Source organism: Trachypithecus francoisi, unplaced genomic scaffold (assembly GCF_009764315.1).
Source record: "Trachypithecus francoisi isolate TF-2019V2 unplaced genomic scaffold, Tfra_2.0 Contig01461, whole genome shotgun sequence".
Lineage (NCBI taxonomy): Eukaryota > Metazoa > Chordata > Mammalia > Primates > Cercopithecidae > Trachypithecus > Trachypithecus francoisi.
In genome coordinates, this window is record NW_022681433.1 from 13,961,721 (window position 1) to 13,986,682 (window position 24,962).

The 24,962-nt window shown below is 40.9% G+C and overlaps 1 protein-coding gene across 1 annotated transcript in view; it reads right to left on the reverse strand.

Annotated features, from left to right (window-relative positions):
- The window catches only part of MTUS2 (microtubule associated scaffold protein 2), a 459,381-nt gene that overhangs the window by 153,558 nt on the left and 280,861 nt on the right, over positions 1–24,962 (reverse strand).

Here is a 24,962-nt window from a genome sequence, read left to right on the forward strand (position 1 = left end):
AGAGAAACTCTCCTTAAATGAGCCACCCAGAAAGCTTCTCCTAGGCCAGATGTCATTTGAAGGCCCAAAGGCCTGATGGAGGCACTAACCATTTCAGTTGATTTTCTCTGATATTCAGTAATCTGAAAAAAGCATCATCATCATCAAAAAGAAATGAAGATCCTGGAAAAAGAAAAACTGTCCCTCCCAGCTCCACCATGGTTATGTAGCATTTCCAAGTTGCCATTCTTTAGGACTCGAAATCCACCTGTGGTGGCAAGACCCTAGTCACTTGCCTCCAGTGACTGCCTTTTCATGTACACACTCTGCTGCTATGAACTGACTGACTGTGTGCTCTCAAGAGTTATATATGGAAGCCCTATTTCCCAGTGTGATGACATCTGTAAGTGGGGCCTAAGAGGTGATTAGGTCCTGAGAGTGGGGCCCTCATGAATGGGATTAGTGCTCTTATAAGAAGAAATATGAGAGCAATAATCTGTCTCTCCCACATGTAAGGCTATGGCAAGAATATATTCATCTGCAAACAAAGAAGAGGACCCTCACCAGAAACAAATCAGTCAGCACCTTGCTCTTGGATTTCTCAGCCTCCAGAATCATGAGAAAAAAATTCTACTGTTTAAGTCACCCAATCTATGGTATTTGTTATAGCAGCCCAAGTGGACGAAAACAACTGCATAACAACCATGCACACGAAGAGACACCACTCTCATGACTGTATTATATTACGTATTAAGAGGAAGATTATCTTGGGTGAGCCTGGCCTAATCAAGTAAGTCTACTAAAAGCAGAGTTTTCTCCAGCTGGTCATAGAGCTGCATATCAGAGATAATTGAAGTCTGAGAAGGATTCAACACACTATTACTGCTTTGAAGATAAACGGGGGCACATAGAAAGGCATGTGGGTGGCCCTATGAGCTGAACGTGGCCCTATGAGCTGAAGGTGGCCCTATGAGCTGAACGTGGTCCCTGACTGACAGCCAGCAAGGAAACAAAAACTCTAGTACTACAAGCAGATGAGCTAGATTCTACCAACAACCTAATGACTTTAAAAACAAACATTCTCCAGAGCCTCCAGTCAAGAACTCAGCCTGGCTGACATCTTCATATCAGCCTTGTGATAATTTAAGCAGAGAATTCAAGTTAAGCCACATCTGGATGTCTAACCTACAGAACTGTGAGTTACTAAATAAACGTTATTTTAAGAAAAAGAAAGGGAAAGGAAAAGTAGTGAGGATATAGCAATCGAAACTATCCAGAATGAAACACAGAGAGAAGAAATACTCAAAGAAATGAACAGAATATCACTTTGAACAGGAGCTGTAGGGCAACTTCAAGAGGCCTAATATATGTGTAATTGGAGTCCCTGAAGAGGAAGAACTAGGACTGAAAATATTTGAAAAAACAATGGGCAAAACACCCCAAATTTGATGAAAACTATAAAAACAGATCCAAAAATCTCAACAAACTTCAAGCACAAAAACACGAAGAAAACAATATCAAGGCATACTGTAATCAAACTGCTCAAAACCCATGAAAAAGAGAACATCTTTAAAGCAGCCAGAAAAAAAGACACATTATGTACAAAGACCCAAAGATAAGAATAACAGCAGATTTTCCACTAGACATCATTCAAGATAGACATACACAAAACAGCATCTTTAAATATTTAAAGAAAAAAATATCAACTTGGATTCTGAACAAAGCAAAAATATTTATCAAAAGTACAGGTGAACAAAATCCAAAAGAATTCACCACCAGCAAACCTCCACAACAAATGTTAAAGGAAGTCCTTCAGACAGAAGAAGAATGATACCAGATAGAAATGTGGATCTACACAAAGAAATAAAAAATACTAAAAATGGCAATTAAATGAGTAACTCAAAAGACTTTTTATTATTTAAATTTCTTTAAAAGAAAACTGAGTGTTGATAATCAATAATAATAACAATGTAGTATAGGTTCATAATATACGTAGAAGTAAAATATCTAATAACAATAGCACAAATGCCAGGAGAGAGATGGAAATATGCTGTTATAACATTCTTACACCATGTACAAAGTTAAATAATGTCACTTGAAGCTAGAATGTTGAAAGCTAATAACATATATTGTGAAACATCCACTGGATAAAACAACCACTGAGAACACAAAAATAAGAGAGAGAGAGCTAATACATGAACAAAGGAGATAAATGGAATCATAAAAAACTATCCAATGCCAAAAGAAGGCAGTAAAAGAGGGAAAAGAAAAGAAAGAACATATGGGTTAAATAGAAAATATGGCAAGATGGTAAATTTAATCTCAATTACATCAGTAATAACATCAGATGTACATGAAAGGCTGAGATTGCAGATTGGATAAAAAGGTAAGATCTAATTACATGAGGCGTATAAGAAGCCTACTTAAAAATAAATAGACAAATAGATGAAAGGTTAGTATGGAAAGATTATACCATGCTGAAACTAACAGAAAGCTAGAGTGGCTCTATTAACAATGAAAAAAGGAGATTTCAAGGAAAAAATTATTATCAGGGATAAAGAAGTTCATTTCATAATGATAAAGTGGCCAATTCATCAAAATGATAAACTAAAACTTTATATACCTTATAGAGCTGATTCAGAATCTATGGAGGAAAGGCTGATAAAACTGACAAAGGAAACAGACAAGTCTGCAATTACAGTCTGAGATTTCAAGCCCTCTCTCAGCTACTGAAAGAACATGTAGAGAGAAAATCAGTGAGGGTATAGAATAATTGACAATGCTTCAACCAACCTGACCTATGACATTTGTAGAACACTCCACATAGAAACAGCAGAGTAGACGCTGTTTTTAAGTATGCATGAAATGTTTACCAAGGCAGACCTTATTGTAGGTCTTAAAACAAGGCTCAATAAATTTAAAAGGATTCGAGTCATCTGTGACATAATAAGAAATATATATTTGGTCTCTGCCCCCAATTTCTGACACAGAGCTCCTAAAACCCTTGGAATTTCCTGGGTAACAGAAGCATCATTTGCTCTAATGACAGACTCTCTTGGTGGCTCCTGGATAGTTTCAGGATAGGGGCTGGTCACCCGAAAGACCAAGCCATGATTAGAAGCTTCGAACTTTCAGCTCCCTCTCTCCCCTTCCTCCGTGGCTGGAGACTGAGTTAAGAATCAGTCATGCCTGTGTGATGAAGCCTTATCAAAATTCCTGAAGTATAGGATTCAGCGGGCTTCTGGGTTGGTGAATGCATCCAGGTATCAACACGGTGGAGTGCCCTCCTCTGTGGGACACAAGCTCCTGCACTCGGGACCCCTCTGGACCTGACTCCATGTACCTCCTCATCCAACTCTTCATCTGTATCCTTCATCATATCCTTTATAATAAACTGGTAAATAAGTAAGATGTTTCCCTGATTTCTGTGAGCTGTTATAATAAATTATTCAACTTAAGGAGAAGATTGTGAGAACCTCCAATTTGTAGTCAGGTCAGACAGAAGTGTGGGTCACATACTATTTGTAGCTGGCACCTAAAGTGAGGGTCAGTCTTGTGAGATTGAGCCCTTAACCTGTGTGGCCTGTGCTAACTCTGGGTAATGAGTGTTACACTTGAATCAAATTGTAGGACACTCGGGTGGTGTCCACAGAGAAGTGGAGAATTGCTTCGTGTGGAAACCCCACATGTGTGGTGTCAGAGGTGCTGTGACGGGAGGAATAGGTTTTTTTTTTTTTTTAATCATCCAAAGTATGTTCTCCAACTAAATTAGAATTACAAATTAGAGATCAATACTAGAAAGATCCCTAAGAGGACCCCAAATACGATCAAACTAAACAATACACTTCCAAATAATCATGGACCAAAGAAGAAATCCAAAAGGGAAATCTGAAAATATTTTGAACTCAATGAAGAATAAAACCGAATGTGTCCAAATGTGTGGACTATAACTAAAGCAACGTGTACAGAGAGATTTACTGTGCTAAACACATACATAATTAACAAAAGACCTCCAACCAATGACATCAGCTAATTAAACCCAGTATAAACAGAAGAAGAGTAAAAAGAACAGAAATCAGAAAGTGAGGGAAAATGGCAGACGGGAGGCAGGACTAACTTACGGCTCCCACTCAGATGGACAGAGCAGCTTGTGGAGACACACTGGGAACTTTTGCTCCAAGAACTATTGAAGAACATACCAGGAAAGCTGAGAGAATCCACAGATCCTTTGAAAGAGGTGGCTTGTTGCTGCAGGCTCCGTGACACAGCTGAAAAACTGAGTGTCCGAAGTGTGAAAGGGGAGCGACTGCCCCCAAACACACATCCTCACTGAGGAGCCTGAAGAACCAGATCACGGGAGAAGGATTTGACCTTACTGGGAGTAAAGACAAATTTAGAGAGCTGAGCAAAATATAGGGGCAGGGGAAGCAGTGGGAAGAGTCCCGTGGGCATTTTCGGACCCCAGGGAAGTCATTTCTGCCTTTGTCTCTCAGGGGTTCTTGGGGGAGGGAACTGGGGAGAAGGAATCACAGGGAGAAGGAAACTTCCAGCTGAACTTTGAAACAATTTGCACAGTTTCCTGGACAGAGTCTGGAGAGGAGGTGAGTATGGATAGGAGCACAGAAGCTGCTACAGGTGGGGAGGCGTGAAACCTGAAAGTCCACCTTGCTTTCTCAGCAGGGAGGATTTTAGCCTGGGGCATGTCCCTCTCATGCTGTTGGGGGGACACGGTGGGAGTGAAACTGGCCTTGTAAGGCCTGTCACTGCCAGCTTTCCCCCTGGCAACATGCATGACCCAGCAGAGGGAGCCATAATGCCCCTGGGAACATAATTCCATTGGCCTGAAACCACATCCTGCACAACAGCCCCAGGGAGCCCCCTCTACCAAGGAGAGTCGCAGCCCAGATATACCTAAATCTGCCCCCACCTGATTGTCTTTCTCTACCCACCCTGGTAGCTGAAGACAAAGAACACAATCTCTTGGGAGCTCTAGCGCCCTGCCCACCACCTAAGAAACCAAATACTTATCATCCAGGTGGCATTAGGGCAAGCTTGTATCCTTCCTACACTACCGCAGCTGAGGCTCTCTTGAAAGTGCTGCCTCCTGGCTGGAGGCCAACCAACACTAAGCCAGTGTACTAAACAAAACTACAACCGAGGACCCTCTCAGAGTCCATTTCACTCCCCTGCTACCTCCACTGGAGCAGGTGCTCGTTACTCACGACTGACAGACCTTAAGACAGATGACATCACAGGACTCTTTGCAGACACTCCCCAGTACCTGCCTGGAGCCTGGTAGCTCAGCTGGGTGGCTAGACCCAGAACAAATATAACAATAGCTACAGTTCGGCTCTCAGGAAGTCCCATCCCTAGAGGAAGGGAGGAGAACACCACATCAACGGAGCACCCCCATGACAAAAGAATCTGAACAATAGCCCTTGAGCCCCAGATCTTCCCTCCAACATAGGTTACCCAAACGAGAAGGAACCAGAAAAACAATTCCAGTAATATGACAAAACAAGATTCTTTAACACCCCCAAAAGATCACACTAGCTCACTAGCAATTGAGCCAAACCAAGAAGAAACCTCTGAATTGCCAGAAAAATAATTCAGAAGTTTGAGTATGAAGCTACACATGGAGGCACCAGAGAAAGGTGAATACCAACTTAAAAAAAAAAGTTACAGGACATGGATGAAAAAATCTCCAGAGTAATAGATAGCATAAATAAATAAAAAACAATCACAACTTCTGAAAATGAAGGACACACTTAGATAAATGCAAAATACACTGGAAAGTGTCACCAACAGAATCAAACAAGCAGAAGAAAGGAATTCAGAGCTCAAAAACAAGACTTTTGAATTAACCCAATTCAACAAAGACAAAGAGAAAAGAATTTAAAAAAATGAACAAAACCTCCAAGAAGTTTGGGATTATGTTAAATGACCAAATCTAAGAAAAACTGGTGTTTCTGAGAAAGGAAAGAAATCTGAAACTTTGGAAAACAAATTTGAGGGAATAATCAAGGAAAATTTCCCTGGTCTTGCTAGAGATCTACATAGCTGAATACAAGAAGCTCAAAGAACACCCAGGAAATTTATCGCAAAAAGATCATTGCCTAGGCACCTAGTCATCAGGTTATCTAAAGTGAAGACAAAGGAAAGAATCTTAAAAGTTGTCAGGAAAAAGTATCAAGTAATTTATAAAGGAAAATCTATCAGATTAACAGCAAAATTTTCAGCAGAAACCCTACAAGCCAGAAGGGAATGGGGTCCTACCTTTAGCCTTCTTAAACAAAACAATTGTTAGCCATGAGTTTTTTATCCAATGAAATTATGCTTCATAAATGAAAGAAAGATACAGTCTTTTTTCAGACAAACATATGTTGACACAATTTGCCGCTACCAGGCAACACTACAAGATCTGCTAAAAGGAGTTATAACTCTTGAAACAAATTCTCAAAATACATCAAAATAGAACCACCTTAAAGCATAAATCTCACGGGATGTATAAAACAATAACACAATGACAAAAGCAACAACAACAAGGTATTCAGGCAACAACCAGCATGATGAATAGTATCTCACATCTCAATGCTGACATTGAATGCAAATAGCCTAAATGTTCCACTTAAAAGATACAGAATGGAAGAATGGATAAGAATTCACCAACCAAGTATCTGCTGTCTTCAAGAGACTCATCTAACAACACATAAGGACTCACATAAACTTAAGGTAGAAGGGTGGAAAAAGATATTCCATGCAAATGGACACCAAAAGCGAGCAGGAGTAGCTATCGTTATATCAGACAAAACAGACTTTAAAGCAAAATGTTAAAAAAGACAAAGAGGAACGTTATATAATGACAAAAGGACTAGTCCAACAGGAAAATATCACAACTCTAAATGTATATACACCTAACACTGCAGCTCCCAAATTTATAAAACATTTACTATTAGATCTAAAAAAATGAGATAGAGGGCAACACAATAATAGTGGGAGACTTCAGTACCCCACTGACAGCACCAGACAGGTCATCAGAACAGAAACTCAACAAAGTAACAATGGACTTAAACTATATCCTAGGTAAAATGTAGTTTGCAGATATTTATGGAACATTCTACCCAACAACTGCAGAATGTACATTCATCAGCACGTGGAACATTCTCCAAGATAGACCACAGGATAGGCCACAAAAGAAGTCTCAATACATTTCAGAAAATCGAAATTATATCAAGTACTCTCTCAAACCACAGTGGCATAAAACTGGAAATCAACTCCAAAAGAAACCCTCAAAAGCACGCAAATACATGGAAATTAAATAACCTGCTCTTGAATGATTGCTGGGTCAACAATGAAATCAAAATGGAAACTAAAAAATTATTTGAACAGAACGATAATAGTGATACAACTTATTAAAACCTTTGGGATACAACAAAACCAGTTCTAAGAGGAAAGAAAGTTTGGAGCATTAAATGCCTGCATCGAAAAGCTGAAAGAGGACAAACAGACAATCTAAGGTCACACCTCGAGAAACTAGAGAAACAAAAACTAACCAAACTGAAACCCAGCAGAAGAAAAGAAGTAACAAAGATCAGAGCAGAACTAAAGAAAACCGAAAGACAAAAATAATACAAAAGATAAATGAAATAAAAACCTGGTTCTTTGAAAAGATAAACAAAATTGATAGACCATTAGCAAGATGAATCAAGAAAAGAAGAGGGAAGATCCAAATAAACTCGATTAGAAACAAAACAAGAGATACTATAACTGATACCACAAAAATACAAAAGATCATTCCAAGCTACTATGAACACCTTTACATGAAAAACACAGAAAACCTAGGGGAGATAAATAAATTCCTGGAAATATACAACCTTCCTAGATTAAACCAGGAAGAAATTAAAACTCCAAACAGACCAGTATTAAGAAGCAAGACTGAAATGATCACTAAAAAATTGCCAACAAGAAAAAGTCCAGGACCAGACGAGTTCACAGTTGATTTCTATGTGACACTGAAAGAAGAATTGGTACCAATCCTATCGACACGAATTCAAAAGATAGACAAAAGAGGGAATCCTCCCTAAATCATTCTATGAAGCCAGTATCACCCTAATACTGAAACCAGGAAAGAACATCACAAATAAAAAGAAAATTACAGATCAATTTCCCTGATGAACATAGATGCAACAATCCTCAACAAAATACTAGTTAATGGAATCCAACAGCATATAAAAAAGGTAATCCACCATGATGAAGTGGGTTTCATGCTATGGATGCAGGGATGGTTTAACATATACAAGTCATAAATGTGATACACCACATAAACAGAATTAAAAACAAAAATAACATGATCATCTCAATAGACACAGAAAAAGCATTTGACAAAATCCAGCATCGCTTTATGATTAAAACTCTCAGCAAAATCAGCATAGAAAGGACGTACTTTAAGGTACTAAAAGCCATCTATGACAATCCCACAGCCAACATTATACTGAACCGGGAAAAGCCGAAAGCATTCCCTCTGAGAAGTGGAACAAGTCAAGGATGCCCACTTTCACCACTTCTATTCAACATAGTACTGGAAGTCCCAGCCAGAACAATCAGACAAGAGAAAAAAAGAAAGGGCATCCAGATCAGTCAAGGGGAAGTCAAACTGTCGCTGTTCACCAGTGATATAATGGGGTACCTAGAAAACCCAAACCCTCATCCTAAAAGCTCTAGAACTGATAAATGAATTCAGCAATGTCTCAGGATACAAAATCAATATACACACATCAGTAGCACTGCTATACAACAACAGCAACCAAGCTGACAATCAAATCAAGAACTCAACCCCTTTTACAATAGCTGCAAAACAAACAAACAAACAAAACACTTAGAAGTATATTACACCAAACTAAGGAGGTGAAAGACTTCTACAAGGAAAACTACAAAACACTGCCAAAAAAAAAAAAATCACAGATGACACAAACAAATGGAAACACATGCCATGCTCATGGATGGATAGAATCAATATTGTGAAAATGACCACACTGCCAAAAGCAATCTACAAATTCAATGCAATTCCCATCAAAATACCACCATCATTCTTCACAGAACTAGAAAAAAAAAATTCTAAAAGTCATATAGAATCAAAAAAGAGTCTGCACAGACAAAGTAGGGCTAAGCAAAAAGAACAAATCTGGAGGCATCACATTACCTAACTTCAAACTATACTATAAGGATACAGTCACCAAAACAGCATGGTACTGATATGAAAATAAGCTTATAGACCAATGGAACAGAATATAGAACCCAGAAATAAAGCCTAATACCTACAGTCAACTAATTTTCAACAACACAAACAAAAACATAAAGTGGAGAAAGGACACCCTATTCAACAAATAGTGCTAATTGGCAAGCCACATGCAGAAGAATGAAACGGGATCCTCATCTCTCACCTTATACAAAAATAATCAACTCAAGATGGATCAAAGACTTAAATCTACAAAAATTCAAGAAACCATAAAAATTCTAGAAGATAATATCAGAAAAACCCTTTTAGACACTGGCTTTGGCACGGACTTTATGACCACGAAGCCAAAAGCAAATGCAATAAAAACAGAGATAAATAGCTGGGACTTAAATCAACTAAAAATCTACTACACAGTAAAAGCGAGTGAACTTAATCAGCAGAGTGAACAGACAACCCACAGAGGAGGAGAAAATCTTTGCACACTATGCATCTGACAAAGGACTAATATCCAGAATCTATGAGAAAGTCAAACAAATCAGCAAGAAAAAAACAAATAATCTCATCAAAAAGTGGGTTAAAGACATGAATCGACAATTCTCAACTACACAGATAGCCAACAAACATATGAAAAAATGGTCATCATCATTAATCATCAGGGGATACAAATCAAAGCTATAATGTGATCCACCTACCTTACTCCTGCAAGAATGGCCATAATCAAAAAATCTAAAAACAATAGATGTTGGTGGGGATGTGGTGAAAAGGGAACACTTGTATACTGCTGGTGGGAATGTAAACTAGTACAAACCATTATAGAAAACAGTGTGGAGACTCCTTAAGAACTAAACGTAGAACTACCATTTGATCCAGCAATCCCACTATTGGGTATCTACACAGAGGAAAAGAAATCATTTTACGAAAAAGTTACTTTCACATACATGTGTACAGCAGCAGAATTCACAATTGCAAAAATATGGAATCAGCTCAAATGCCCATCAACTAACTAGTGGATAAAGAAAATGTGGTACAAACGTACTACGGAATACTAATCAGTCTTAAAAAAGAAAAGAAATAACGGCATTCACAGCAACCTGGATGAAGGTGGAGACCATTATTCTAAGTGAAGTAACTCAGGAATGGAAAACCAAACATCATATGTTCTCACTCATAAGTGGGAGCTAAGCTATGAGGATGCAAAGGCATAAGAATGATAGAAGGCACTTTGGGGACTTTGGGGAATGGGTGGGAGGTGAGTGAAGGATGGAAGACTACACATTGGGTGCAATGTACATTGCTTGGGTAAAGGGTGCACCAAAACCTCAGAAATCACTAAAGAACTTATACATATAACGAAACATTACCTTTTTCCCAAAAACTATTGAAATAATTTTAAAAAATAAATAAAAGCAAAGAAAGAGAAATGACATTAGTGTTCAGAGACAGACAATCTATTCAGGAATGTACGAAGGCTGGAAATGATAGGAAATCCACATAAAATCAACATTGCCTGTGCTAAAACAAAACCTGATGACTCTCCATTTTCTTAAGAGCAAAATTGGAAAAAGTGACATTAACATCCATCCTAAAAGAATCAAACACACATCACCTTTACTGATATGAGTAAATGAATTGTTTTTCCTGGAAAGAGTATCCAAGTGTACTGTGTTCATTTTCACACTGATCAAAGAGAACACCCTTCTGTCAGCAGCCATCTGCAGTTTTCAGGACCTGGCAGAAATTCTATCTTCTATCTTTAAAGGTCAGCCACAAAAGTAGAGGCAGCTGCTAGGCCCTTCTTCCCAGAGCCAAGTGACCGGGACCATCAGGGGGAAGGACGGAGGCTTGAGCTTCCCTGGTCGCCCTGGTCCTCTGGGTGCTGCCCTCCCCCGCTGCAGCTGTGTCCTGTGATGTCCCAGATTCCTCAAGGTGCTGGCCTGGCCTGTGCAGGACCCTATGGCCAGAGGGTGCCCAGTGCGCGATGCTTTGCGCGCTTTCTGGGATCCTGATTCCAAGGGTCGCCAAGCTCAGCACACTTGGCCCCGGCCGCAGACTTCGGAAACTGAATTTCCAAGGGAACGTCCCGACCATTGTATTGCTGTCATGGGCAGCTATCTGAGCTGGTTCCTGGGCTGGCCCCGTGCCATACTTCCGCCCCAATCCCAGAAACACCAGGCCCTGCGGTTTAGGCCCCTTCTCCGCTCCCAGGTCAAGGATGGCTGCAAAGTCGTCTAAGTCCATGGGAGGCGCTGGGTCCCCACTGCTCCTCCTGACTGGGACTACCCCCGCATCCGGAGAGAGATGGTCCCCTAGGCCTGGAGGCGCTTTCCCAACAGGCCACCGCTCCTGAGCATCACTGGGCCAGACTTTTCCGAGGCTCACCTGGCCTACGTGAAGCGGTGGCTTTGAAGGCCCGGCACCCCCGGCCCGTCCGCAGCCTGGTGAGCACGAAAATCACCCCGCCGGAGCACAGAGGGGAGCGTGTACAAGCGTCACCTCCCCCTGAGGCCCCAGATCCCTGTGCCAGGGAGACCGTGCTGAAGGCCCTCAGCCAGTGCAGCAAGGGAAGAAGAAAATTGGACGAGACACTCTGGTGTGAGGTCTCAGACACCAAGCGTAGCAAGCAGGGTCCGTCACCCAGGCTATCTGCCTTCAAGCCCATTATGAGACATGGAGAGGTCCCCGCCTTTGTGCCCCGGCCTGGGCGGCTCAGAAGCCTGCACTCTCCAGCAGCAGTGTCTTCGAGGAGAAGCAGCCTTCCCTCAGCCCGCCGCCTGCCCTACTGCAGGAAGTACGCCGGCCACAGGCCAGCTGAAGAGCCACCGCCGGAGCTCTAGGAGCAGGTGCAGCAATGTCTCAGTGTCTTGGGCCTTCCTACACTCCAAGGAGCCGCCCCGGGAGGACCATGCACCTCTGCGCACACCCAGCCTGCAGCCCCGCTTAGAGTCAGGGCCCTGCCACATTCTCCCAAGCCTCCAGACTGCCTCATCCTATTGACCCTTGTTTTACCCCCGCAGGAGCCACTGACCCCACCAGGGCACTTCCAACTGCTTCACCCGACCACTCTGCCAGCCCGCTCAGCCCCGCCTCTCCTTAGCCTGCAGAGCCCACACTGAACAGACCTTGTTGCGCTCAAAACCCTTACCTTTCCCTTGCCCACCCACTTCTGGGAACAGGAGGCAGGCATACCCTCCATTTTCGCAATTTGTATAGTTAAATATTTGTTCTTTTAAATACTAGTGTCTTTATTAAAAAAAACAGAAACTAGTTGCAAATCCTTAAGCAAGAAAAGAAAGAAAAAATCAAGCCACACCTCACACTATATACAAAAACTAACTCAAGTGGATCATAGGCTTAAACGTAAAACCTACAAATTTGAATCTTTTAGAAGAAAAGAAAGGAAACATTTTTGTGACTTTGGGTTATACAGGTTTATTTTTCAGATGGAGTCTTGCTCTGTCACCCAGGCTGCAGTGCAATGGCATGATCTTGGCTCACTGCAACTTCCACCTCCCTGGTTCAAGAGATTCTCCTGCCTCAGCCTCCCAATTCACCAGCTCACGCCACCATGCCCAGCTAATTTTTTTTTGTATTTTAATAGAGACTGGGTTTCACCATGTTGCCCAGGCTGATCTTGAATTTCTGAGCTCAGGCAATCCATCTGCCTGGGCCTCCCAAAGTGCTAGGATTACAGGTGTGAGCTACCGCCTCTGGCTGCAAATATTTTTTAGATAATACCAAAAACAGAGTGTACAAAAGAAAAAAGTCATGAATTAAACTTAGCTAAAATTAAGAACATAACCTCTTCAGGATGTACTGTTAGGGGAATGTGAAATAAGCCCTAGACTATGGGAGGAAACTGCATATCATTTAGCTCATATAAGAATTACAAAAAGAAAAGGTAGGGTGGCTGGCAAGATGGCCTGGTTATGACCAGGCACAGTGGCTCACGCCTATAATCCCAGCACTTTGGGAGGCCAAGGCAGGCAGATCACGAGGTCAAGAGATCGAGACCATCCCGGCCAACCAACATGGTGAAACCCTGTCTATACTAAAAATACAAAAAAAAAAAAAAAAAAAAAAAAAAAAAGTGAGGCATAGTGGCACACACCTGTAGTCCCAGCTACTCGGGAGGCTGAGGCAGGAGAATCACTTGAACCTGGGAGGCAGAGGTTACAGTGAGCCGAGATTGCACCACTGTACTCCCGCCCAGGCGACAGAGCGAGACTCTGTCTCAAAAAAAACACTAAAAAAACAGAAAAACAAAAAGTAGCCAGGGGTGGTGGCGGGCACCTGTAGTCCCAGGCACTCAGGAGGCTCAGGCAGGAGAATCACTTGAACCCGGGAGGCGGAGATTGCAATGAGCCCAGATCGTGCCTCTCCACTCTAGCCTGGGTGATCGAGCGAGACCCCATCTCAAGAAAACAAATAAAAATAAATAAATAAATAAATAAAACAGCTCTGGTCTGCAGCTCCCAGTGAGATCAACACAGAAGGCAGGTGATTTCTCCATTTCCAACTGAGGTACATGGCTCATCTCACTGGGACTGGTTAGACAGTGGATACAGCCCACAGAGGGCAAGATGAAGCAGGGAGTGGCACTGCCTCCTCTGGGAAGCGCTAGGGGTCTAAGAACTCCCTTGCCTAGCCAACAGAAATCATGAGGGACTGTCCCATGAGGAACAGTGCATTCAGCCCAGCTACTGCACTTTTCCCATGGTCTTCACAACCACAGACCAGGAGATTCCCTTGGGCGCCTCCACCACCAGGGCCCCGGGTTTCAAGCACAAAACTGGGTGGCCATTTGGGTAGACACTGAGCTAGCTGCAGGAGTTTCTTTTTTCATATGCCAGTGGTGTCTGGATCACCAGCAAGAGAGAACTGTCCACCCCTCGGGAAAGGGGGCTGAAGCCAGGAAGCCAAGCAGAACCCACCCCCACAGAGCCCAGGAAGCTGAGATCCACTGGCTTGAAATTCTTGCTGCCAGCACAGCACTCTGAAGTCAGCCTGGGACCCTCCAGCTTGGTGGGGGGAGGGGCATCTGCCATTACTGAGGCTTGAGTAGGTGGTTTTCCCCTCACCGTGTAAACAAAGCTGCTGGGAAGTTCGCACTGGGCGGAGCCCACCTCAGTGCTGCAAAGCCGCTGTAGCCAGACTGCCTCTCCAGATTCCTCCCCTCTGGGCAGGGCATCTCTGAAAGAAAGGCAGCAGCCACGGTCAGGGGCTTATCAATAGAATTCCCATCTCCGTGAGACAGAGCATCTGGGGAAAGGGGCAGCTGTGGGCGCAGCTTCAGCAGACTTAAACGTTGTTTCTGCCTGCCAGCTTTGAAGAGAGCAGTGGATTTCCCGGTACAGCGCTCCAGCTCTGCCAAGGAACAGACTGCCTCCTCAACTTGGTCCCTGACCCCAGTGCCTCCTGTACTGGGAGACACCTCCCAGCAGGGGTCAACAGACATCTCATACAGGAGAGCTCTGGCTGGCGCCCCTCTGGGACAAAGCTTCCAGAGGAAGAAACAGGCAGTAATTTTTGCTGTTCTGCAGCCTCTGCTGGTGATACCCAGACAAACAGGGTCTGGAGTGGACCTCCACCAAACTCTAGCGGACTTGCAGCAGAGGACACAGCCTCAGCCCAGACACTGACTGTTAGAAGGAAAACTAACAACAGAAAGAAATAGCAAAACATCAACAAAAACGACGTCCACACAGAAACCCCATCGGAAGGTCACCAACATCAAAGACCAAAGGTAGATAAATCTACAAAGATGAGGAAAACCCAGGGCAAAAAGCTTCAAAATTCCAAAAACCAGAATTCCTTTTATCCTCCAAAGTATTACAACTCCTCACCAGCAAGGGAGCAAAACTGGATGGAGAATGAGTTTGACGAACGGACAGAAGTAGGCTTCAGAAGGCAAGGCAAGGAAGCTAAGAACCTTGAATAAAGGTTAGAGGAATTGCTAACTAGAATAAGCAGTTTAGAGAACATAAATGACTTGATGGAGCTGAAAAATACAGCACAAGAACTTCATGAAACACACAAGTTTCAATAGCTGAATCGATCAAGTAGGAAAAAGGGTATCAGAGATTGAAGATCAACTTAATGAAGTAGAGGGTGAAGATAAGATTAGAGAAAAAAGAAGCAAAGCCACCAAGAAATATGGGACTATGTGAAAAGACCAAACCTGTGTCTGATTGTACCTGAAAGTGATGGTGAGAAATGAACCAAGTTGGAAAACATTCTTCAGGATATTATCCAGAAGAACTTCCCCAACCTAGCAAGACAGGCCAACATTCAAATTGAGAAAATATAGAGAATACCACTAAGATACTCCTCAAGAAGAGCAACCCCAATACACATAATTAGCAGATTCACCAAGACTGAAATGAAGGAAAAAATGTTAATGGCAGCCATGGACAAAGGTTAGGTTAACCACAAAGGGAAGCCCATGAGACTAAGAGCAGATCTCTCTGCAGAAACACTATCAGCCAGAAGAGAGTGGGGGCCAATATTCAACATTCTTAAGGAAAAGATTTTCCGGAATTTCATATCCAGCCACACTAAGCTTCAAAAGTGAAGGAGAAATAAAATCCTTTACAGACAAGCAAATGCTGAGAGATTCTGTCACCACCAGGCCTGCCTTACAAGAGCTCCCGAAGGAAGCATTAAACATGGAAAGGAACAACTGGTACCAGCCACTGCAAAAACACACCAAATTGTAAAGATCATCAACACTATGAAGAAACTGCATCAACTAACTGGCAGAATAACCAGCTAGCATCATAATGACAGGATCAAATTCACACATAACAATATTAACCTTTAATGTAAATGGGCTAAATGCCCCAATTAAAAGACACAGATTGGCAAATTAGATCAAGAGTCAAGACTCATTGGTGTCCTGTATTCAGGAGACCCATCCCATGTGCAAAGACACACATAGGCTCAAAACGAAGGCATGGAGGAATATTTACCAAGCAAAAAAACAAACAAACAAAAAAACAAAACAAAACAGGGGTTGCGATCATAGTCTCTGATAAAACAGACTTTAAACCAACAAAGATCAAAAAAGGCAAAGAAGGGCATTACATAATGGTAGCAGTATCAATGCAACAAGATCTAACTATTCTAAATATGTATGCACCCAATACAGGAGCACCCAGCTTCATAAAGTAAGTTCTTAGAGACCTACAAAGAGACTTAAGACTCCCACACAATAATAGTGGGAGACTTTGACACCCCACTGTCAATATTAGACAGATCAATGAGACAGAAAATTAACCAGGATATTCAGGACTTGAACTTAGCTCTGGACCAAGGGGACCTAATAGTCATCTACAGATTGCTCCACCCAAAATCAACAGAATATACATTCTTCTCAGCACCACATCACACTTATTCTAAAATTGACCACATAATTGGAAGTAAAACATTCCTCAGAAAATGCAAAAGAATGTAAATAATTACAAACAGTCTCTTAGACCACAGTGCAATCAAATTAGAACTCGGGATCATTAAACTTACTCAAGCCTGTAATCCCAGCACTTTGGGAGGCTGAGGCATGTGAATCCCAGCACTTTGGGAGGCTGAGGCAACACTTTGGGAGGCTGAGGTACGGTGTTCGAGACCAGCCTGATCAACATGGAGAAACTCCATCTCTACTAAAAATAAAAAATTAACCGGGCATTGTGGTACATGCCTATAATCCCCACTACTTGGGAGGCTGAGGCAGGAGAATCACTTGAACCCAGGAGGCGGAGGTTACAGTGAGCTGAGATTGCGCCATTGCACTCCTGCCTGGGCAACAAGAGTAATACTCTATCTCAAAAACAAAACAAAACAAAAAAAGAAAAGAAACTCACTCAAAACCACACAACTACATAAAAATTGAACAACCTGCTCCTGAATGACTACTGGGTAAATAATGAAATTAAGGCAAAAATAAGTTCTTTGAAACCAATGGGAACAAAGACACAATGTACCAGAATCTCCGGGACATAGCTAAAGCAGTGCTTAGAGCGAAATTTATAGCACTAAATGCCCACAGGAGTAAGTGGGAAAATTCTAAAATTGACATGCTAACATCACAATTAAAAGAACTAGAGAAGCTAGAGCAAACAAATTCAAAAGGTAGCAGAAGACAAGAAATAACTAAGATCAGAGCAGAACTGAAGGAGACAGAGACATAAAAAACCCTTCAAAAAAAAAAAATCAATGAATCCAGGAGCTTGTTTTTTGAAAAGATTAACAAATTAGATAGACCACTAGCCAGACTAATAAAGAAGAAAAGAGAGAAGAATCAAATAGACACAATAAAAAATGATAAAGGGGTTATCACTACTGATATCCACAGAAATACAAACTACCATCTGAGAATACTATGAACACCTCTACACAAATAAACTTAAAAATCTAGAAGAAATGGATACATTCCTGGGCACATACACCCTCCCAAGACTAAACCAGGAAGAAGTCGTATCCCTGATAGACCAATAACAAGTTCTGAATTTGAGGCAGTAATTAATAGCCTACCAACGAAAAAAGGCCCAGGACCGGATGGATTCACAGTCGAACTCTACCAGAGGTACAAAGAGGAGCTGGTACCATTCCTTCTGAAACTATTCCAAACAACGGAAAAAGAAGGACTCCTCCCTAACTCATTTTATGAGGCCAGCATCATCCTGATACCAAAACCTGTCAGAGACACAACAAAAAAAGAAAATTTCAGGCTAATATCCCTGATTAACATCGATGGGAAAATCCTCAATAAAATACTGGCAAACTGAACCCAGCAGAACATCAAAAAGTTTATCCACCATGATCCACTCGACTTTATCCCTGGGATGCAAGGCTGGTTCAACATATGCAAATCAATAAACCTAATCCATCACATAAACAAAATCAATGACAAAAACCACATGATTATTTCAATAAATGCAGAAAAGACCTTTGATAAAATTCAACAGTTCTTCATGCTAAAAACTCTCAATAAAGTAGGTATTTATGGAACGTATCTCAAAGTACTACAAGCTATTTATGATAAACCCACAACCAGTATCACATTGAATGGGCAAAAGCTGAAAGTATTCCCTTTGAAACCCGGCACAAGACAAGGATACCCTGTCTCACCACTCCTATTCAACATAATATTGGAAGGTTACTGTGGCCTTGTAGTATAGTTTGAAGTCAGGTAGTGTGATTGTCTCCAGCTTTGCTCTTTTTGCTTAGGACTGTCTTGGCTATTCAGCTCTTTTTTGGTTCCATATGAAATTTGGAAGTATTGCCCTAGCCAGGGCAATCAGGCAGGAGAAAGAAATAAAGGATATTCAAACAGGAAGAGAGGAAGTCAAACTGTCTCTGCAGATGACGTGATTGTGTATTTAGAAAACCCCATCATCTCAACCCCAAATCTCCATAAGCTGATAAGCAACTTCGGCAAAGTCTCCGGATACACAATCAATGTGCAAAAGTCACAAGCATTCCTATATACCAATAATAGAGAGCCAAATCATGAGTGAACTCCCATTCACAATTGCTACAAAGAGAATAAAATACCTAGGAATCCAACTTACAAGGGATATGAAGGACGTCTTCAATGAGAACTACAAACCACTGCTCAATGAAATAAGAGAGGACACAAACAAATGGAAGAACATTCCATGCTCATGGATAGGAAGAATCAGTATCGTGAAAATGGCCATACTGCCCAAAGTAATTCATAGATTCAATGCTATCCCCATAAAGCTACCATTGTCTTTCTCCACAGAATTAGAAAAAACTACTTTAAATTTCACATGGAACCAAAAAAGAGCCTGCATTGCCAAGACTATCCTAATCAAAAAGAACAAAGTTGGAGGCATCACACTACCTGACTTCAAACTATCCTATAATGCTACAGTAACCAAAACAGCATGATATTGGTACCAAAACAGATATATAGACCAATAGAACAGAGGCCTCAGAAATAATGCCACACATCTACGACCATCTGATCTTTGACAACCCTGACAAAAACAAGCAATGGGGAAAAAATTCCGTATTTAATAAATGGTGTTGGGTTCTGCCATATGCAGAAAACTGAAACTGGACCCCTTCCTTACATCTTAAAAAAAATTAACTCAAGATGGATTAAAGACTTAAACATAAGACCTAAACTCATAAAAACCCTAGAAGAAAACCCAGGCAATACTATTCAGGACCTAGACACGGGCAAAACTTCACAACTAAAACACCAAAAGCTATGGCAACAAAAGCCAAAATTGACAAATGGGATCTAATTAAACTAAAGAGCTTCTGCACAGCAAAAGAAACTACCATCAGAGTGAACAGGCAACCTATAGAACGGGAGAAATTTTTTGTAATTTATCCATCTGACAAAGGGCTAATATCAAGAATCTACAAGGAACTTAAACAAATTTACAAGAAAAGAAACAAACAACCACATCAAAAAGTGGGCGAAGGAAATGAACAGACACTTCTCAAAAGAAGACATTTATGCGGCCAACAAATACATGAAAAAAAGCTGGTCATTACCAAAATGCAAATCAAAATCACAATGAGATACCATCTTACACCAGTTAGAATGGTGATCATTAAAAAGTCAGGAAACAACAGATTCTGGAGAGGATATGGAGAAATAGGAATGCTTTTACACTGCTGATAGGACTGAAAATTAGTTCAACCATTGTGGAAGACAATACAGCAATTCCTCAAGGATCTAGAACCAGAAATACCATTTGACCCAGCAAATCCAGTATATACCCAAAGGATTATCAATTATTCTATTATAAAGATACATGCGGCCGGGCATGGTGGCTCACGCCTGTAATCCCAGCACTTTGGGAGGCCGAGGTGGGTGGATCACCTGAGGTCAGGAGTTTGAGATCAGCCTGGCCAACATGGTGAAACCCCATCTCTACTAAAAATTAAAAAAATTAGCCAGGTGTGGTGGCACGCACCTGTAATCCCAGCTACTTAGGAGGCTGAGACAGGAGAATCGCTTGAACCCAGGAGGCAGAGGTTGCAGTGAGCTAAGATCACGCCACTACATTCCAGCCTGGGCGACCCTCAAAAAGGAAAAAAAGACACATGCACATGTACGCTTATTGCAGCACTATCCACAATAGCAAAGACTTGGAATCAACCCAAATGCCCATCAACGATAGACTGGATACAGAAAATGTGAGACGTGTACACCATGGAATACTATGCAGCCATAAAAAAGGATGAGTGCATGTCCTTTACAGGGCCATGGATGGAGCTAGAAACCATCATTCTCAGCACACTTACACAGGAACAGAAACCCAAATACCACATGTTCTCACTCACAGGTGGGAGTTGAATAATGAGAACGTGTGGACACAGGGAGGGGAACATCACACATCAGGGCCTGTCAGGGGGTGGGGGCGAGGGCAGGGATAGCATTAGGAGAAATATCTAACGTAGGTGACCAGTTCATCGGTACAGCAAACCACCATGGCACGTGTACACCTATGTAACAAACCTGCACATTCTCCACATGTATCCCAGAACTTAAAGTATAATTTTAAAAAAGTATATTAAAATATCATAATAGAAATCTATAATTATCTACCACTTACAAATATAATAAGCTGTGTGGAGCATAAAATAATAGCTTTTAAATGTGAGGACTAGGATCTTCTTTTTCTCTTGCCCAAATTCCTATCTAAGGGACCTGGGGGAGTCACACCCTGAAAACCATAAAATCTCATCAGACAGGTTTTATGAATCCTATATAATGTAGCTTACTTTCCAACCTCACTCTGGTATACAGCATAACATGACAGATAGCAGACGCTGAAAGAAGTAAAAAAAGATTTTATCCCACAATATATTTATTTAACACGTTTTGAAATGATCCTGCAAAGTTGTCTTTTGTGGGAATAATTTGCATCAGATTAATGTTCCATTAATGTAGTCAGACCTCTCCCTTTGTAGGCTTTCTCACATCTGGAGAGATTACCTGAGAGCCTGAGAGCTTTGAAATCTGCAAAGAGACATTTTCCATCTATTCTCTCTGAGGACTGCCACATATGAGGCTTCACTTACATACTAAGAACCTTGGTTTCCACAACCCCCTTAGCTTAACTCAAACATTACTTTCTACTGATTTCAAGTTTTAGACATTAGCTTAACTCTCCCAACCAACTGTCAACTAAAGAATCCCTAAAACTCACCTATGATCTCCCCAGCCCTCTGCTTTGAGATGTCTGGCGTTTTTAAGGCCAAATCAATGTAAACCGTTCTCATATTGATTTATGATTTTCCTGCAATTCCTGTCTCCCTGAAACGTATAAAATCAAGCTGTAATCTGGCTGCCTTTGGCACACTTTATCAGGACTTCTTGAGATTGTGTGACCTGGGCCATGGTCACTCATATTGGCTCAAAATGTACCTCTTTAAACATATTTTGGCAGAATTTGAATTTTTCTATTATCAAATGTATTTTCATATGTGGAAAATAAGCACTATTTTTGTAAATTAATAAAATTTAAAGTAATTTAAAACATAAGAAAGAAATATATGCAGAATATAAAACTCTCAAAATTCAATAATAAGAAAACAACCCAATTTAAAAAATGGAAAAATATTTGGATATTTTATCCAAGAACATGCACAGCTGTCAAACACATAGAAAGATACTCAACATTATAACATCATTAGTTAATCAGAAAGGCAAATTAAAACCACAATGAGGTATCATGACACACATAGTAGAATGTCTATAAAAAAAGACTGATTATATCAAGGGTTGGCAAGAATGTGGAGAAACTGGAACTGTCATATGCTACTGTTGAAAAATCTAAAATGGTACAACCACTTTGGAAAACAGTTTGGAATTTTAAAGAAGTTAAACATGTAGCTACCACATGACCTAGCTACTTCATTCTTAGATATTTACCCAAGAGAAATGGAAGCAGATGTTCATACCAAGATTTGTATAAATACTGTACATTTCTACAAAGATTTGGTTTTACTTACTATAGCCAAATTCTGGGGGAAAAGCCCCGATTTCCATCAACAAGTAAATAAATAGTGATATCTATATAATAGAATTCTATGCACCAGTAAAATGGAATTGGCTATTACCAGATGGATGAATCTAAATTATGTTGAAAGAAGCCAGTAAAACTAGCATAGATATTAAATGATTCCATTTATATAAAACTTTAGAAAATACAAACTAATCTCTAGTGACAGAACAGATCAGTGGTTGTCTGGGGTTTGGGGTGGGGGCGGAGAATGGCAGGCAGGTGGAATGACAAAGGAGTCCTAGGAAACTCTGAAGGTTGGTGGACATGTGTGTTACCTTGCATGGGCTGATGGTTTCACAGCTTTGTACACAAGGCAAAACTTACCAAGTTCTATACTTTAAACATAGTTCTATACGTTAAACATAGGGTAGTTTAGTATTTGTTCATTATTCCACAATTGGTATGTTTTACAACTATAATGCCACAAACTTTCTTCAGTTTAGTTTTTTTTTTGGTATAAATATTAATTTTCCATCCTTTTACTTATACATTTTTAATATTTTTATATTTTAGGAGTATACTTTGGAAACGATCTAAAGCTAGATTTTACAGCATAAAATGCACTTGAAACATACTTTTTGACTGTTTAATACGTGAATGCAGCCTGGTAATCTATATTTTAAATTTTTATTTTATTTTATTTTATTCCTTTTTCAAGATGCAATCTCGGTCTACTGCCGAGGCTGGAGTGTAGTGGTGTGATCTTGGCTCACTGCAACCTCTGCCTCCCAGGTTCAAGTGATTCTCCTGCCTCAATCTCCTGAGTAGCTGGGACTACAGGCACATACCACCACGCCCGGCTAATTTTTGCACTTTTAGTAGAGACGGGGTTTCACCATGTTAGCCAGGCTGGTGTCGAACTCCTCACCTCAGGTGATCCACCCGCCTCAGCCTCCCAAAGTGCTGAGATTACAGGTGTGAGCCCCTGCGCCTGGCTCTGGTCATCTAAATCTTTGAGTTAGTTTAGAGAGTATAGTTCGTATACAGTCATTATGACATATTTGAGTTCATTTCTAATATCTTCTTGTATTCTTTCAATTTCCCCCATCTCCCTCCTGGCCTTCCTTCTTTCCCTCTTTCTCCTTCCTTTATATTGATTGAATTTTTTTAACCCCTCATTCCAATATTTTCCCATCTATGGTTCGGAACTATATATATGTATTTTATGGGTCATCTTAGAAATTTTAACAAATATTTTAACATTGTTAAGTCTAAAGTTATATGTTATTTTTACTCTTTCTCTAGAATATAAGGATCTTATTTATGGTGGCTTGTTTCCTTGTGTGTATGATTTCACATTTTATTCGACTAAGTAGCCATAAGCACTACAGCATTTTAAATTGGATTTTCAGAGCACAGCGGCAGCACAGACTCCAGCTCTGAAGCTGCAGCAGGGCTGGCCTGTGGTCGAAGGTTCCTGGGGGAGGGCTTGCTCCCCACCCTCGGCTTCCCGCAGAGCTGGAGCTGCCATCGGCCAGTCTCCTGCAGGGTGAATTTCCTTTTCCTTCCAAGGTGTTGCCCTTTAGAAATTCCAGATTTATGCACGGTCCTCCGATCTGATCTCTCACCCAACTACCAGGCTTTGTCTCTTGTCCTTCACATTTACAGCTTTAATCTATTTTCCATAAATTTTTAATTAGCAATTTTAGTAAGTTCTCTATTCTCCATGCTTTTGGGTTAACAGTGTAGCAACAAACAACGCAAGTTTGGGATACAGATTGCTTAGGTTAAAACCAAGGCTCTACTACTCATTACCTGTGACTTTGGGCAAATTAATGAAATGTCTGTGCCTCAGTTTCCTCACATGTAAAGAGAGGGGCGATAATACAACCTGTTTCACAGAGTTATTGTGGACATTAAATCAATTAAGATATTTAAAGAGCACAGGACAGTACCTGGCACGCAGTCAGAGCTCAAACATTAGCTGCTATTATGGCCACCATTTTTGGGTTTAAATAAAATGTTTTGAGGTTGCATTGCATACTGTTCTACAATGGCAGGAATGTCTTACAATAGGAATATTCTTCTTTTTCTTCTTCTTCTATTTTTTTTTTTTTTTTTTTTGAGATGAAGTCTCGCTCTGTCACTCAGGTTGGAGTGCAGTGGTGTGATCTCGGCTCACTGCAACCTCCACCTCTCGAGTTCAAGTGATTCTCCTGACTCAGCCTCCCAAGTAGCTGGAACTACAGGCGAAAGCCACCATACCCGGTTAATTTTTGTATTTTTAGTAGAGACAGGGTTTTGCCATATTGGCTAGGCTGGTCTGGAGCTCCTGACCTCAAGTGATCCGCCCCCCTTGGCCTCTCAAAGCGCTGGGATTACAGGCATGAGCCATCACGCCTGGCCAGGAATATTCTTATTAAACAATTTTTGACTTTCAAGTAACCTTATGTAGTTTGTTCATATCTGAACAAATTCAAATAAATGGTTTCCTCATTGACAGACTAACAAATCATTTGATACCCATTATCTCTGTTCTTCTTCCTTTTAGACAGTATTATTTCTTGAGGTTAGATCTTTAAAGTCTATTTCTCAATTGTAAATGATTTCTACATGCTATCGGAATAGCAGATACCCCTACACAGAGAAGATCCTCCCACTTAAACGTAGCATAGCATCTTGTTTTTTAAGATAAAATGATATGAACAGCTGGTTCATTTCATCCAGAGCCAGAAAACATCAGCATATGTATGTCAAGC